We start from the raw sequence: 18,528 nt of genomic DNA, 5'->3' as shown, positions 1-18,528 counted from the left end.
TCAAGTCATGATGGCTTTATTAAACCCATGTCTGTCTCTTGAACACATGCTCACAAATATCCTGTTATGGAGAGCAGCTTATAAAGTAAATTTTAGCTCCATATTGCTTAGTAATGCAGAGGGGTTTCACCTCATAGCAAAAAAAAAAAAAAAAAAAAAAAAAAAAAAATCCCTTTTTCTTAGGTCAAGGGAAGTTATTTTTATGTGCAGTACTCACGAGTAGCAACTACAACATAGTCAAAAGAATTCTGGAATTAGACTGAACTGTCAACATGTTTCTCACATTTCTGTTTTCTTGAGAAATCACAGACCATCAAATTATGGTGATATGCAAAATATGCCCTGTAGATTTTTTTTTTCCATGTCCAGAGGGCCTGGATTTATGTATATCTTACTGTTGGAGGCAGTAAGTCTAGGTGAAAAGAGCATTTCTGTAATGTTGTAACTCATTCATTTTATTGACAACCTCCCCCACAAAGCATAGCTTTAGTTAAAATTATTATTATTTCTATCCTTGTTGAGAAAGTAGATGTAAAAATTGGAAGTGTCTTGAAATGTTCCCTCACAGCTGTGCTCTTGAATGCATACTTCTTTCTTTTATATTTCTTATGTAATATAATTTCTATTGCTTTTTAGAAACCTTTATGCTTGTTATGAATATCCTACACAAGTTGACTTAGTTACAGCCAAATTACATACCTTTGGTTAAACCAATTTTCTCTTTCTGGACCTCTTATGTTTTGGCAGGCAAGGCAGTAACTTCTCAGCTAGGACTCTTATTTTTTCTTTTCTCTTCTTCCTGCCACAATCAGTCTTTTTTATTCATGGACTGTAGTTAGTTTCACAAACCTTCACAGAGAACCTGTATGGTAAGACTGTGTGTCCAGTCTTACCTTCATTCCAGGGAAGCAGAAAACTTGCTGGTAATGATCCTTCAGACATTGTTTGGTTTGACTGCAGATGGAATCAGTGCTCGTGTCTTCCTCTTCAGGATCATAGCATCCTAGAATGGTTTGGGTTGGAAGTGACCTCAAAGACCATCTAGTTCCAACCCCCCTGCCATGGGCAGGGACACCCTCCACTATACCAGGTTGCCCAAAGCCCCATCCAGCCTGGCCTTGAGCACTTCCAGGATGGTTTGGGTCTTTATCTTCCGCATGTTCCTAATAGGAACATTAGACGGTTGTTCCATATATAATGTCAATTTATTCAGATGTGGCATATCCATTTCCATTTCTCCTTCCACAGAGTGTTCCGTGTAAGTCCTTGTTTATTATCCATTAAGATCAGTTCAAAAGAAAGCAGTTCTTCTGGCCTCCTTGCTGTGCATGGAAATTGCTCCCAAATGACCTGCTGTATCACCTGCTCTCCTGTATTAGCTCTTTTCCTGTTGATAAAAAAAAACCCCAAACCCTCCTCTTCCAATCAGGATTTTTTTAGCTGCTTCTTTCTATCACCTTAATGTTCCTAGTATTATTTTGTAGTATTTGGGTGCTGAGGCAGATACTGTTAATGAAACCTGTATTTTGTAATTGTTGTGATTGGGACCAATGTACTCTCATTTCTAATCAAGCCAGTCTTTATCCAGTAAAAAAAATATTGAAGAAACAGTAAAATAAAGGAAAACTACATGTTATTACTTCTTATCTCAAGTGGGTTTGAAGGAGACCTAGTGTGAACTTGCTGATGCTAAGATCCCTCTTAAGAGATTTCCATACTCTTAACTGTCTTTCTGGCATTCTGTAGTGTCCCATTATTTTCCAAGTGATATTAGCTTCCATTCTAGCAAAAGCTTTGTTTCAATGTCTATGAAGTTCATGTACAATGAACTCCTTCAATGCTCTGCTAAAAGGATGTTCTTACACACTGCCGTGGCCACTGACAATTTCTGTTTCTTCAGATCAGCCTGCTCTTTTCCAAGCCGAATGTCTCCTGCTTGTTTCAACCTCCATAACAGTGTGCCTGCCAGGCTGCTGCTTGTTGTAGAAAGGGAGATGCTGTTTCTTGCTTTATTGTACCGCACAAGGAGTTTCCTCAGGAAGAGACCACCTTCTTCATTCCAGGACCACATGAAGGAATTCATACTTGGCTTCAGTAGAATTTGCACCTCTTATCTTTCCCACCTTGGCCCATATTCCACGCACTTAATTAATGTTTCTATTTTTATGGCCTTATTATCTATCTGAAAACTGCACTGCTGGTATGTGTCAGAAGGCTGTTCTGAGCAGACTGGTGTTTTCCGTCTGGACTGTCTTCATATGGGTAATTGCACACGCAGGTACACTGCATGTTCTCCCAAGGATGGCTAGAAACATCTCATAGCCTTCCTTCTCTTTAAGACAAACAAGCCTGCTTGTTTAGATTAAGATAGGATACTCCATCCCAGGAGTATCCCCACTCTCCTGCAGCAGTGTCACGGAAAACAGGCAAAGTTCTTGTTTCAGTTGTCAGTAACTCTGAAAAAAAAGATCTAGAGCAATAGACTTGAGAGTACATGCGAACCAGTTTATTTCCGGTTCCTCTCTTGCATTACTTAAGTAACCAATTAAAAATCAGCCAAGATACTCTTGAGCTGAAATTTTGAATTCAAAGCCATGTTACTTGTAGTCATAGTTTCAGTGGTGATAATAGTCAGGTAACTGCTCCACAGCTTATAAAGCAACGTGCAGCTGAACGGCTGTTTCTTTCTTGATGGAAAATGTGATTTGTTCACAGAAATGTGGTCTTGGAGACCATATTCAGCTGTTACATGGGTATGCGGAGCCTCTAATGCACAGTAAAAGTGCTTACTACCCACCTGCTGCAGATGCCCATTAAACCTTCCCCTCAGCTGCCCGTTGCCCAACTGCAGGGTTTGAACTTCCACCGGGGCAAAGTGCTTGCTCAGACAGGCTGAGGCGCTTGTCTGTGCCACAGGGAAAGTCTCTCTGAAACAGGGGAAACCATGTCCCTGTGCAGAGGAGAGAGGGGCAGCACAGAGAGAAGTGGAGAAAACAAGGTTCATCTAAGAAGGGGTACAAGGAAGGTCCTGGGTTTGCCAGGGGAAAGTTAGCGCAGGCTGGAAGCAGGGACAGAGACATACATAACACAGAAGCACAAATATTTCTGTTTCTTCTCCCTGCTTTGCCTGTGTGCTGCCTCTTTTCCCTCAAGCACACGCACTCTTCTTCACTTTCCAGCTATCATGAGTTGTAGTTGAAGTAACTGGAGCAACTTTCAAAGATCATGCAGCGCACACCTTTAATGAGTGATCCATCTCAAGGGTTAGTTCCATAATTCAAGAGGCACTAAAAAGATTCAGACCATAGAAGAAGGTTTGGTTTGCAAGCAGACGTGCCTTGGGGGGTTAGGGGGCCCTTCCTCCATACGCTGAGGTCCGTAGCAGCCTCGCAGTTGACATGAGCGGGTGCTGCAGAGCCTGGTCTGCTGAGGTGTGTGCCGGGCTGTGGTGGTGACAACAAAGGCGTCTGCTGAGCAGGGGCCATGCCTGGTGTCAGGAGATGTCTGTGCTCCTGCTTTGGAAAATCCCTAGGTGGTCACAGGTGGCTCCTGAAGTTGTGGGCAATTTGTTCTTAAATTATCTTCACACAAGTGAGTTTAGAGCTAAGCTCTCGCTTGGAGGAAACAAAAACTTGTATGATCAGTATAATTGATGAAACTAAGGAATCACGCTTAATAGTAGGAGAAGGTAGGATAGCCTTGAAGTTTTCCTTTCTTCCATAGCGTTGCTCATCACAGACATGAATCAATGGTTTCTGTAGAGGTGTTCCTCTTGCTCATTCATTGCTTGGTCTCCAACAGCCAGCTAGGATGTATTACTGGAGCTATTGCCTACTGTAGAAATAAATATATAGGATGAAAATAACATTGTGAATATCACATAGGGTGAAAAGAACATGAAAATAAGATACAGTTAGCTCTAGACTGGCCCGAACCAAAAATCAAATATCTGAAGCAGGACATCTTGGTAACCTCAGGCTTCTTCCACCACGGCTGTCCCTGGGACCTGCTGCTTGTCTCTGTGGGCAGCAGCAGGCAGGGTGCACAATTCCCCATGGGGCACTCTCCCTGCCCTTGACTCACCCCTCCTGGTGTGCCGGGGTAAGGGCAGGTACAGGAGGAATACGGTGGCCTTCTGCTTCAGAGGAACCAAGGACCAGCTCTTCTAGCCTCCATGCACTCAAGCAGTGGCACTGGTGGGCAGGACCAAAGCCATTTCAATGCTGGCATCAATCTCTGAGCTCTGTCGCAGCAAAAGCTCCCTGGATTTCAGAATTAGCACTCAGTTTAAAAATGGGTGTTTCTCTTAGAGTTAAGATTTGATTAAGATAAATGGGAAAATTTATGTCCCAGCGTTATTTTTTCAAGCTATCAGGCATGTCCCCAGATCAACGAGTTTTTTCCTCTTTTCTTTATATTTTACCCTTTCTAGTGAAAACCAGCCAAACAGCAGCTTTCCATGAACTGTCTCTGCCTCTTCTCCTCGCCACTCTCAAACTGAAATATTTGTGTCTGCAGGTAATTAGAGTAGACAGGGCTTTAATCATGTCCATAAGGCTAATGCCTAAATTAGGGCCTTTAAAGACTAACAGAAATCCACTGCAGCATGGTTCTTCTAGGAACAAGGCAGGAGATGTGAGGTTAGGGAAAAAAGCAAGGCACTTTGCCTTGCTTCTGCCTCCCCAAAGGGCAGAAAGTCCCTTTATAATCTCTCCAAACACTGACCATGCAGTATACCAGTGTCTTATCACTTGGGGTGGTAAACAACCAGCTATTGAGCTGGAAGCAAAGTGCTTCTACTTTCACCTGTTCCTTCTCAGAAGTGTTTGTTATGATGCTGGGAAATATCAGAAGCATAGAGCTTGTCACCTCTTATGTTTTACAGAAGATCCAGACAATGAATTCACCTTTCTTAAATCAATCCTGCTGCCCAAAGCAAACAAAGAAACTACCGTTTAGACCTTAGCTGACATTTTTCATTTTCTGCTATTGTTTCCTCATCAGGAGCTACAGCTTACATTGATCTTGTAGTACTCGCTACCCGTTTGTTCACCTCCTGTAGGAGTAGGCAATTCTTCACCTATTGAACCTTACGTTGCTGCTCATGCTCTGACCATGAAGCTTCATGCTGCTGTTCGTGCCCAGGCGAAAAGGTGTGTGTTCTCCGTGACGCAGGCAAAGATGTTGCTCATCCAAACAGAACAGCTCCTGTTGAGTTGCACAAGAACCTTGTTCTTCCCTTTCCCCAACATCCAAAGAAAGCCTGGGCCAAGAGTCTGACATTTAAACTGGTAGAAATACAAACTCACTCCGCTGAGGTTAACAGCAGGATAAATCAAACTCAAAGACTGAGATTGGCTCAGTGTCTTCTACACAGCTTGGCTGAACTGGCAGTGTTTAGGAGCTCACCTGCAGCCGTTCTGGTGAAGCAAAGTCACAGCGCAGCCACCAAACTGCCCCATGTGAATACACTTGAAAATAGCGGATTGTCACCCTGCCTAAATAGGCTGTGGCTCTTTGTGTAGCAGCAGAGCTGAAGGGCCCCTGTGTCTAATAGGGGACGTTTGTTTTGACAGCAATCTTAAATATATCAGACTACGAGATCTTGAGCAGAACTCGGCCCTGAATTGCTTTGAAAATCACAGGGAACCACATGCAACTGCCTTCTCCATTTTGCTCTGAGGAGAAAGGATTGCACTAGTCTGGGTCTGGGAAGATGTGGATGGGGACATCTCCAAAAATGTGAAAACACAAGGTGGTTCCCACTTTGTGACTAATGAGTTATACAGGAGTTTTGGAAATAACCTGCACAAACTGAATGATTGCAAGGGGACTGGAACAGTAGTTGATGAGCCAATACCTGAATGCATATTGTAATTTTGGGAGGCAGCTGTTTAAAATTGCAACCACACAGCCCATATTTGACTGTATGCTTAATGAAAACATAAAAAACCCATTATATGCTTAATGAAAACATAGCAGAATATTTGATTTCTGAAGCTAAACAAAATCAATCTAAAAAATTCACCCCAAGATGTGATATTGAAATAAAGAAGCACTGGAAAGAGTTATTGTCCTTTCAAAGTTTTGGCTTTAAAGTTTTTCCTGATCTTTTTGGGACTGAGCATTCAGCACCGAAACTCTTGTAAGATCTGTAAAAACCAACTTGCTTGCTCCTGAAGTCTCTACGTTATTAGAAAATTGACTTAAACAGCAACCAGTAAAATGAATAGCTTCTTAGTGAGCTGAAGTGGAAGGGTCCGAATGGCAGTGGCTCTGCTGTTCAGACCCTTCCACTTCAGCTCACTAAGTAGCTATTTTATTTACACAGTCTTGGAAGTCCCTTGGCTTCTCCTTGACTTATTTTCTGCTCCCCATCTTGGCTCTGATCTCATCATCCCTGTCCTTCAGGTAGCTGTAGGATGCTCATCTGCCCTTGCAGGTCCTTTGTTGTGACTATCTTGGTAACTCTCCAGTTTAGACCTTCTCTGGTTTCTTGCTATCCCTCTTGAACTGTATGCGTGTGGTGCAAAACTGGGTATGGCATTTCCCATTTTTTACACACTGCAGACATGCCCCATCTTCTCTATTAAAAATGAAGGGGCTCCAATGAGCCAAATCCCTTTCATACCACTAGATGCAATTATTGAACCCTCATCCTCTTCCTTGTCCCTGTTTTAAAGTATTAGATTAGAGCATCATGTCCAGTTATTTAAGCATATCAAAAGGTGGACATCTGCTAGAAGTGCTTGGTTGACAGGACTAAATCTCTGCACTCGCTGCAGAGTGTGGTGCAGCAGAGTGCATTCTTCCCAGCTCCTTCAGAGCAAAGTGACCTTCAGTAACAAAATCCTTTCTCTGAAAACAAAATCATTCATTTGGAATGTTAATTAATCTGCATCTAGCAGGCTTGGTTTTAATTTCTGTTCATGATAACACATATCTGAGGAGAAGCAGTTGAAAAAGGGTCCATACTTACTACGGAAACTGGACCAGGAGAATTTTTCCCATTTTGTTTGACATGCCTTGTTTTTACCGGACTGTTTGAACTGCCAGTTTTTGGACTGACCTGTCTGAATTGCGTGAAAAGGTAGCTGAAAAGCAAAGCACAGAGAAATAGATCAAAATATAATTTCCCTTCATGTGACAGTATTGCTTTAGTGCTACAGAAACTCGCTCACTCCTCACTGCAGCTAGTGGGGAGGCAGTAGCTGTGATCCAGGGCACAGAGCACCGAGGTGGGCAACGCTGCAGCCCACCGAGTTGGGCAATGCCGCTGCTCTCAGAGCCTGCCTGTGTGAAACGGGCTTATCGGTATGCAGGGAAGGCTGAGGCTTGAGGCCAGCACACAAAGTGGTCCTCAACACCCAGCCCCTCTGGACCAGCAGTGCCCGAGGGGCTGGAGGAGCACGGAGGCAGAGCTGGCAGCTCCTGCCATGGGGATGCAGCTGGGGCATCTCGGGGGCACTGGGAAGAGTCCCGCAGGCTTGGAGATGGGCTTCAGATCAGCTCCTGCTTAGGGCACCCTTTGCTTGCCCTTCTTTTTGCCACCAAAAAATACTTACTGAGGCTGATGATGCAGCCCTGAAAGTCAAACATTATGACAGCTGCCAGGCATAGCACTGAGTCTCGTCTAATGTGCCAGGTTTGATTTTCTTTGACTGCTGCTGCAGTGAGTAAGCAAAAGCGGAGCTCCTGACCCCAAGAAAGACCAGCAGCGTGAGTCAGGATTCAGCTAAGCAAGTTCCCTGCTGTTAGGTAGTTGCTGTTCTGTAAACTCAGCTTCCTCTCCTGCTGGGACAGAAAAAGAGGCAAATTAAGCAAACTGTACAGTTCTGCTGTGGTAGATACTGTGTGTTTTTAGCATTTCTCATCTTTCCCAAAGAGATTTTTCTCCTCTCTAATTCCTGATGTCCTAAGACAGAGATAGAGCAAGATACTCACTGGGCAGCACTGCTCCCGACGGGGTACAGCTTATTGAGCAACCTGAGTGAGCTCAGCTGCTGTTTAGTTTTGTTGATTAGACCAGGGACTGTCATAATTTTCTGTCTCAGATAGCAGTGACCACCCGACCAGGCTTTAGCAAATAAAATACCACAAATACATTCTGAAAAATGTGAACATAATACTTATGAAGGACTATTAATGTGTGCAGAAACTATGCAGGCTGCAAATACACCTTTGTCCTGACCTACAACATTCCTCTTACTTTAGTCCTAATGGAGATGGCTAATTATGGTTTTATGACATAGATTACAGGTGAGCGCCTGTTGCTGTTTGTGCCAATCAGAGTTTTGCTGTTGGCTTCAGCAGGGTCTGAGTTTCTCTGTTTTGTATCTAAAAAAAGGGAAGCTATGCAAATTACTCTACCAAATAATTTCGTTATAAATATACACAAAGGCCACAATGTTATTTCAAACTAGTGCATAATTTTTTTTTGAACTTGACACACTATATCTGAAAACATGTACCACAGATGTGAGAAAAACCTTCTTAGTACATTGTGCAACAACTAGGATTATTTCTTAGTGGATTTTTCAACATTTTAAACCCTCTAAAATGAAAAAAGTCTATCTCAGAGGCATAGGAGTTCTTATTTGCTAGCAGTGTAAGAAAAATCTCTCTTCAGTGAGAAAACTTCAGCTCAGGTAGGCAGTTCAAGAGGAGAGTCCTCTGTGGAAAATATCTTTTGGATATGTGACATTTGGACAATGTTTAAGTTTGACATTTTCAGTAAGACGGGAGTCTGAGCACATGGAAAGCCATGTGCGCTACTCTCATTTTAAATACCTTTTTCTTTCAGAAGGGACAAAACAAGATGGAGAAATTCAAAGGGTGATTTTGGGAGTTCCTGCAACCCACAAGGAGGTCTAAAGGACCGAGTTGCAAAATGTTGAATTGTTTTGTCAGTCTTATGATGGCAGACCAGACGAGTTACTGTGTAAATCTGTGAGTTACTGTCTGATAACTCTCGTCGCTGCTGAGTGATGTTATTTTAAAACTGGAGGAAGCAAAAGGTGGTATTTCCCCCTCACAGGCTGAACAGTAGCGTTAAGGTCAGAACGATCTGAACGTGGCAGCAGTGTATCTGATGTGTCCTACTTTGATGGCGTTTCTGTTGCAAAAAAGGAAATGCAGGGAGGTGATACCTGCACGTCTGGAGTCTGAGTTACACAAAGGGCTCAGTGCTACAAACATTCATTCCTTCCAGCTCCATACCGAGTTGGATTTATCTTCTTTCATTTTTCCATTTGACAGTATCTTTCTACCTTTAGATTATTGTGAGCATAAGTATGGTATTTCCTGTATGGGATCATCAAGTTTTATTTCACTTGCAACCTCCAGCTAGAGGTACAGAACGGTGAACATCTGGGGTGAGAGTTCCCCCCGCCTCACCCTGATATCAATCGAGAAAGCTTTCCTGCATCCAGTGCTCACAACACTGTGAGCTATCCCCCAGGGGAAGAGCAGCCCTGCGACTTTCCTGAAGCTAGTCACTTGTTTGACCTTTCCAATGCAAATGTTCCCCCTTGAGTAGCTGTCCCCAAACCACCAGTAACACTTACGCTTTCAGGAGAAGTGGCTGCAGGTCGCTGTTTCTAAGAACACCACACTTGCAAATTCCTAGAACACTTTTGCTCTAAGTAAGCTGGGAACGTTGTTTTGCTAGACAGAGTATGTGAGTGACAGCCCGGTGCCCATCTACTCAAGTCCTCTGGAATGTGAATAGATTTCCAGCACGGGGCTGAATATTTCTGTTTGTTAACTTAGTGGAAACCACTTGGCATAAGAACACATTCGAATCATGATGCAGGCCTTTGAAATTAATACAAAGCACTCTTGCTGGCTGGGGATCCAGCTGCTGAAAGGACCTGTGAAACCAAACTCTTTTTTTTCAGGTTTGTTCACTAGAAAAGGTTCTAGAAAGTCACTGCTGCAGACTTTTCATTTCTCTGTCAAAAATGATCCTGAAAGTTATCTGTCCTGATGTACCGAATTATTTCTAGCCCAGACAGGTTATGCAATGCTGAGCCTCAAAATGCAGGAGATATCTAATTAATCAAAATAATTTCTCGACATTTTTGTCATGTTAAATGGCATCAAGTATCAACAATTTCCTGGAATTCAGAGAGATGAATATTCAGACAGCTGCCGTGTTTCCTCTCTCCAAGCCGAAGTGGCTTCACTGAGACCCTGTCGCAGGCAGAACCTGTCTGTGTGCAAACGACCGCTGAAGCCCAGGTATGGAGAGAGCTTTGCTTCAGGTTCACAGTACCCTGTGTTTTTATGCTTGGCTGGCATAGGGACATAAAAAAGGACAAGTAGGAACCTTCCTAATTTAGGTTTTGTGAACTATTAATTTTTATAATGCTAAAATTCAGCACTGTGTAAAATCTATTTTAATGTATTACCTTCCTTTGTTAAAAGCATACACGTCAAAGTAGGACTACTCCCAGCTCCCTTAAAGCTTTCAGCTCCTGTTCTCAGTTTAACCCAACTTTAGCTGCCACAGCAGCTGCTGCAGCTGATGACTGACCATGACGCTTTTAGTTCTCAGAGTTTCAGACTACAGCCTTGAAAATGTATTGAGAGCTGCAGCTTGGAGGAGATAGTATGATGATGCTGTAGCAGCATGAGGGTAAAATCTAGTAGTTCATGAACTTCTGGCTAAAATGGATCCATTTTCTCCCATAAAGGAAAAGCATTTCATTTTCCATTGACATAGCTGATCAGACATCTTCAGGGTTTCCCAAGATCTGAATTTTTCTTTAAATTTCAAACAAAAGTGCATATAATTCCATAAGTTTCTAGGTAATCAATATAATTTTATATGTGAGCTTCAGTATTATGAATCATGGTCTCTCAGAAAGCTGTTTTTTAATAAAATTCAACTACAAAGAAGTGTTACAGATGGATTTTTTGTTTTAACTAGATCTAAAAATACCTTCATACACAAGTGAATTGATTGTACTATAATTTGAAAAGGAAAGAGAAGCCCAGTGTATGGCATTCTGGTGGGGCTGGCCAGATGAGAAATTAAGGTTACAGAACTAAGAGTAAGAAAATTATCAGCTCTTTTCTTCTTCTCACTGTCTTACTCTCTGGCTGCATGAGACAAGGGAATTGGAATAAAATGAGAAACCTGTCAATCTGCAGGGTGTCCTATACTTGACATTGGTTAAGACTGAAGAAGGTTATCTGCTGTGCTGAATGAGCTGAGATGGATCACGAAGGGTATGAGCATCTCAGAATTTTATATCTTGCTTTTCTCCACAAATGGGTTTCAGAATAACTTTGGGGAGACCACTGTTGTCTTTGTGGCCAAGCATGTCAGAAGCTACTGCAGTGGCTTATAGACATTTTTTTCTAAGTGTTTAAAGCAGCTGCATAAAGGAAGAAGGCAAGAAATTGTCTTGGGGGGGAAATGGGGTAGAAGTCCCTCTGTCACTGGTGTCAGCTGTGGGTTTGGACAAACCCTGTGGGTAAAAGTGGCTCAGCTGAGCAACCTCTGTGCTGCTGCTCCTCTTCTTTGGACAGGCTTTCCTGTATCTCCTCAGCACTCTTTCATAAATAATTACAGAAAGGAAACTAAGACGAGTATGTGCTTCTGCAGCCTCAGCTCAGTCTGGTGTTATACATCATTCCCTTCTTCCTTATGTGCTGAACTGTCAGTGTAAGCAGTAGGTTGTTTTTATATTTAGAAAGTAATGTATTAGCTGAGTGGCAGTTCATTTGACACGTGGTTTGCTATCTTTCTTTGTCCAGCTTTGGGTAATTTAATTTTAGGAGGCAGCAATTTCCACCTTCAAAAGAACATCTCGGCAACGTTTCCTCCAATTCCCATTTGTTAGAGGTTTTTATCAAAGAAAAAGTCCCTGCTTGTTGTGCACAGCTTGCCCAGTACAAGCTTCTTTCATTGCCTCTAAAAATGTCAGATTGACTCCAGGGGAGCTGACACAGCATCCAGCGTGTCAGGCTGTACCCAGCTGTGGTAACGCTGTCCCCTTTGCCATAAATACTGCAGTATTGAGAACTTCATTAGGGCTCCAGTAAAAGCAGAGAAGAGCGATTAGGAAAACGGAGACGAACAATACAATACAGATGATAACATTTTTTTAAGTGATAACTTTGGAGAAGCCTCATTGCTCCTGGTGAGTGTAACAAGGTGTAATTCAAGCTTAACATGAGAATTAAGTGGCTTTTGCCTTACAGGTTGCTAAAGCACCAGGATCTACCAAAGAGGCTTAACACCGCTGGTGGGAAGGGGCTGCCCAGGAAGCCAGCGTTGGGCAAACCTGTGGTGGCAGCTGCCTGTACGGGATGAGGAATGGAAACGGGAGGGGAGCAGGTGGGGAAGGGGGCAAGGGCTGCGCGTGAGCGGGGAAGCCTTCGAGGGACCGGGGCAGGACACGCTTTGGGGTGTCTTGGGCGTGGGACAATCACTGGGTCAGCGAACAAAGAAGCTACCTCCTGAGGTTTGAGTCCTGCTGCGCTCAGGGCAGCAGGGGTTTATGCACAGTCTTTAAATAAACAGGATTACAGCAGAAAATAAAATATCTTTGTTTGCGTCATTCTCTTCCCAATGGAAACAACATGTAGGACACTGAAATTTGGCTACTTAGTCAAGCTGCAAAAAGGCTGGGTACTAAAGAACAGAGGAGGGAAAGGGGATATTCATAGATGGCAAATTCTTTAGAAATGGAGTGTGAAGCAGAAATACTTAGTGAAACTACAGGAGAGGAAGGGGGATTTTTTTCCATTAACTGTTAACCTTAAAGTAAAACTGAAAATTGCCCCTGTATCTTTTGTACACAGAGGAGATCTGGGACCAAACTAGTGGCAGAGGATATTCCAGTTAGGCAATTTTCAAACCAGAGATACAGTTATAGTGGAGACATTTGTAAGTCTGTAATAAGAAAAAGTGTTCATAAGATAATCAGTTCAGCCTTCAATCAGAGCATATTAATTTCCAAAATTAAATATGTGGCCTGTCACAGTGAGAGTCAAGCTGGCACCATCATCGTGGAGAATGATGGGGATTTTGGAAATAACTTTCTCACACGCATGTGGGTGTAGGTCCCGAGGATGCACAGCTCGAGACAGCTCCGTCTGCTGTGCTGGGCGTTGTGGAAAAGGCAGCAGCGGGGTCTGTGCTCTGCCAGAGCCGGATGGGTTTCCCCATGCAGCAGCAAAGCACAGCAGAGAGCTGCAGTGCAGCACAGAGAAGGCTGCACCACCCAGGGAGAGAGCGAGCACAGGCAATAACGCAACGGCAAGTAGCCCGACTGACTTTTACACTCAGCATACCTGGCACCCATCTCATTTTTGCCCTGTGCGGGGCATTTTTGCCCATACTGTGACAAGTTAAAATACCGCTATCCTGATGCGCTGAATGTGCTGAGCCTGCATTGGGGGGGGGGGGGGTGAGATGCTGCAAGCCAGGCTGGACCGCTAGTGCTTCCCAGAAAGGTGGTAGCTGACAGCAGGCAGCAGTGCCAAGTGTTATTTCTCAGCCTTTAATAAAACTGTGAGATTCCTTTTACAGCTGTGCAGCCCTGGAGAAGCTGGAGGCTTGCATGGATTTACACGATGGCAGAGTTTGTCCCTGGGTGTATAGGAGGGGGAACTGTTAGCATTCTTGTACAAAGAATATGACCAGAGACAGCTGGCAACCTATTTCTGGTACTCACCACTTCAGTTTCTCAGATGACATCTGAGAGCACCTACCAGCATTTAATTCTCATTAGTACATTCTCGACAAGTTTTGTAGTTTGCATGATGTGCGAATTCTGCGCCTCTTTTCTTTCGCTACTCACTAGGAAAAAAGTCATCACAGAAGACACCCATCCAACTGTTTTCTCCAGCCATGTAATTCCCATTGCTGTGTGCTTTGGTTTGCACACAGCCATCACTGCCTTTAAATAGACAGTGTAAAGATTACTCCGCCCTCCCCTTCCTTTGTTTCTCTTCTCTAAACATAAAGAAGTGAGGAATGAGCCAAAAACTGCCTCTAATGCCACAGTATATAAAGGATTCGTGGCAGCAGTCAATAAACTAAAAAAAATCTTGCATGCTATGATTAAAAGTAGTATAATAAGGGATGTCTGGAGTTTACCAATATATGATCCAGGGGAAAAAATAGGAGGGAGGTGGCTCACGCTGTCTGTGTCAGGCTTCAAACTGAGGTGCAATTCGGTCTGCTTCAGGCAGGTACCGCCAGGGCATGCCCAAAGTGAGATGGAGACCCTTGCTGGAGAACAGCCCTACTTTGGAGAGAAGGATGGAGACAGCAGTCTCTGCCAACTTTCTGGGGAGGAGGAGGGGAAGAGAGACTGGGCTAATGGATGATATCCCCTGTGGTTTCTATCTGCAGTGAGATGGAGGAAGGCAGCTCGTCCTGGCGATGAAAGGTCACTTTCTGCTGGGGAGGAAGAAATGGAAAGTCCCCCAGATCGAGGGGGAGGATAATGTTCAGTCGGGAGGTGAACAGCTGTGAGCTGGATGGAGGCAGCTATCTAAAAAGGGACCGAATGCATAACCAGTGCGTGAAGGCTATTTGGCTTTCAGAAATGATCAGTTTTTCTCTCCGGCTTTTGCTGTTCTTTGTGAGGACTGCGCTTTTTCTGCTTCTTCCATTTCACGCTTTTGCTTTAGACTTTCCCTAAATTCAGCTTTAGTCTTGGAAAAGAGAGAGGCAGAATTAATTTCAATTAAAATGTGGGCTTGTGAACGAAAGAGGACTTGTGCAAAGCTGTTAAATCTCCAGACCTAGCTAGAGTTTCCCATTTTTCAGCTGTTTCCTATACTGATCCTGCCTTGAGGCTGAAGTCCTTTCATCTTGGGAACAAAGATGGGAACAAACAGGACAGTACCACACATTCATCTTACCTTGAAGAGGGATCCCTGGTAGCATGACCCTTCATAAGGTAAAGATACATGTTTCTATCAAACAGTACAGTCAGTTTCTTCTTAGATTTTTGGTGAATGTTTTTGGTCTCTGACGAAAAAGAAGAAAAGAGATGAGTTTTTCTTGCAACAGAGAAGCAGTAAGGAAATAATCTCCATTCTGATTGGTATAAAAATGGATTTAAAAACATAAAAAGTCACTCTGGTACATGGCAATAAGAAAAGCAAGCTGACCTCATGTCTATCAAGTTTTCCTCCTACTTCCATCCTCCAAGGTCAACCATCACTGCAAGGGAGACCTGGTCTACGCTGTAGGAGTGGAAGATGTTATTAGACCTTTCCTGGCAGGTATGTACCCTTGGCAGCAGCTTTGGGTATCCCAGAGCCACCCAGCTCTGCTGCAGCACCAAACAGATGATGGTCAAGGACTTCAGAGCTGTGTGAAGCAACCCTTGGCCTCCCCACTGGACACGTGTCATGTGGGGTGGGTTCCTGTGTCTTCTCTGGCATCCATGATGAGGATCCCAGGCTGCATTGCAAGGTGGCCGGCTCAGGCTCCTCTCCCACAGCCATGCTTTCCCCACCTGCTCCCGGACTCCTCCACGTGGGAGTGTGTTTGGGGGAAATTCCCAGGCGCCGAAACAACATTGCAAAATTCTTTACACCGTGACTAAAACAGTGCTAGTTTCCTACTTCCCTATTTTTTAGCAAATAAAGAGCAAAGTGGTGAAGCACACCTCAGCTAACAATTAGCAGGAGCAGCACCCGTCCAGGTGTGGGTGCTCACGGGGTGCAGCGCCCGCAGCAGTGCAGCACCCGGCACCTGGGAGCACAGCGGGGAGCTCTGCAATGCCACTGCTGCCCTTTGGCTCTGCCCTTGCACGGGCACGAGGACGGGTGATGTGAGGGCGTGTGGGGATGCCCAGGGGGGCACAGACGATGGTAGCAAGGGGCCAGTGGCAGAAAACTGGGAGCTGCTGCTGCAGGAGCAGCAGGGCCGTGGCACAGCTCGGTGCCGGTAGGAGCCAAACTGGAGAGTGGGCACCGAGAGCACCAGTGGGACCCTCATCTTCAGAGCCTTGCTGTGGGCTGTCCTTGGCGCTGAGTTACACGCTGTGTTGGTCTTTTGTCAGAGCTTTCTACAGCACAGGATAACGACCTCTTTATTTCTGGTCACTAGAAGTCTTGTGTGTGGCTTGGAAAGCAGCTACGATGGGGGCCGGAGCAGAGGGCTCAGAGGCATTTCAGCAGTTGCCTTGGGAAATGTTGCTACACGACACCCGATCCAGCCCCCGTGAAGGGCTTTGTGCACAGCTGGACTCTGCCCAGAGGCTCACCCCCCTCACCCCCCACCCCTTTGAGGCTCAGCTCTCTGGCAGTGCCTTTGCTGGGAACCACTGTGTGTTGCCTGGAGGGGAAAAGCAGCGTCCAGGTCCCTGGGCGAGCCCGGTGCCGTGTGTGCCGAATTCCTCCTGTTGGAGAAGGAAACATGACGCAAGGCCGTACACGGATGTCAGTGTCATTTGCATGAAAAGGCTCTGTCATGAATTTTTGCATTGTTTACACCCACCCTGTGTTTAAGCCCCAGACTGCATATGTACTATGTATGATGCATATCTTATGCTGGTTTGGAGTCCAACCACATACGGTTATTTTTGCATGATCTCCATCGAGATGCAACCCCAGCTCCCATTTTCGAGCTGAGAGCGTACAGGATGGGCAATCCCAGCTTCTGCGTGGGGGGGAGAAGGGCAGTGCGCTCTCCCTGCCCCTAGCACCAGGCTTGCAGAAGAGGTGGCAGAAGCCTTGCTGCTTGGAGGGTTTGGAGTTATTCTGAGGGAAAAAAGTCAGAAAGCATACAGTAGGAGTAGTCCCAAACCAGGAGGGAGGTGAACCGCCTAACCCCAGCAGGTGCTTTCTGTCCAGCTTTTGTGGAAGGAGGGTGGGGGTGTGCTTAAAGCAACAGTAATTAAGACTCCGAGGACAAGTTAGGAAAACAACTGCTGGGTTTAATAAGGCTGGACTGCCCAACTGCCCACAGGGCAGTCTCCTCCCAAAACTCTCCATGGGGCCGTGGCGAGGGTGCCAGCACTTCAGAGGCGGCTGCTTCGATGGCAGGGGCTGGTGTACTCAGGTGATGCCTCAGACCTCCTCTATGCCATCACAGCAGCCTGAAGTTTTTAAACCTTAGGTGTGCTCCTGAACTGGAACAACACCTCGCCTTGCCCTCCCAGCCCTGCAAGGTTACCGTCCTGTGAACAAATTTTCCATCTTTCGTGCCGCAAGTGTAAATCCTGGGTTCAAACAACTCCCAGGCTTGAGTAAAGCTCAAATTCAAAAGGAAAAAGCAGAAAATTAGCCTATAATTTTCTAATGATATGAAACAATATCACAGAACCAAACCTGTTCTAGCCCTGTTTGAACTCTGTAAACCGCCCACCCCCCATTCTCCGTCCCAGCCTGAGTCCTGCGACCTGCTCCGTATCTAATCTTTTTATATTGCACAAGGTGTTTGCTAACATCCAAAGTATCTTTAACTGTTCTGAATACTCTTATCAAAATCTTGGAGGCAGCTTGGTGTAAGCAGTAGGTCTTGTTAGGCAAACAAACACTTTTTCACATTAAGTTGTACTTAATAGCTGACCAAAAATTCACCATCTCCTATTAATAAAATGCTGAGCTGGAACCATCTCAGGCTTTTTGAGCACACCTTCTGAATATTTACATCTGGAGAGTACACAGTGTTTACAAGAACCCGTGTTTATTTATCCAAGAACACTTTCACAGAAAAGCTTCTTTATGACTAGCTGTACATTTTCCTTTGCCAGTTTATTGACCTTTAGCAATGCATGGCTATTTGTTTGGTGAAAACGATAGCGTTAATCTTAACCTGCCACGTGTAATACATCTTGGTAACTACTTTCCTTTTTCAAAAAAAAGATTTTGGATGGCAGGAAGCCCCCCTGGGCCCTGGCAGGAGGGTTCGAATCCACTGCAGCTCAGTAGTAAGCAAATATCATCGCTATCTGATGACACTTGCTAAGTGGCTGGAGGAAAACGAGTCTGTGCTGGGAGCTCACTTGTTAGCACATCCCCGATGATCCTGCTGGCACTTTCAACCTCTCCTAATAGTTTTCATCCTTGGGCCAACGGGGGCCATGCAGCGGGGTGCCCCTCTGCTCGGGTGGCCCTGCCAGGTGTCGCTGGCGCAGGGCAGGTCGGGAGGCAGGCGTGTGGCTGCTGCCTCTTCCCTGGTTAACGGGATGGCTTTCAATCCCCTCGCTGCCTACTCTGGCATTTCCTCAGAACTAAGTATATTTATCCAAGAGCACTTCCGCAGAAAAGCTCCTTTATGCTTTGCTATATATTTTCCCTGCCAGCATCCTGACCTTTAGCACTCACCCACAGGTTTGCCTCAAAAAAGTTCATTTCAGCAGACTCCATCCTGAGCTGCGCAGAAGACAGCGGGCACTGACCTGGGGATGGTGCTGGCTGCTGAGGACCACCGTGCGCAGAGCCAGGCATCCACAAAATGTATCTCGCCGCACCAGGTGCTGCTGGTCTTCCAGCTCTGCGAGTACCTGGCTAATCAAAGCTGAACTACTCAGAAGCGAGGGAAGG

Source organism: Balearica regulorum, chromosome 1, assembly GCF_011004875.1.
Source record: "Balearica regulorum gibbericeps isolate bBalReg1 chromosome 1, bBalReg1.pri, whole genome shotgun sequence".
Lineage (NCBI taxonomy): Eukaryota > Metazoa > Chordata > Aves > Gruiformes > Gruidae > Balearica > Balearica regulorum.
This window is presented reverse-complemented; position numbering follows the sequence as displayed.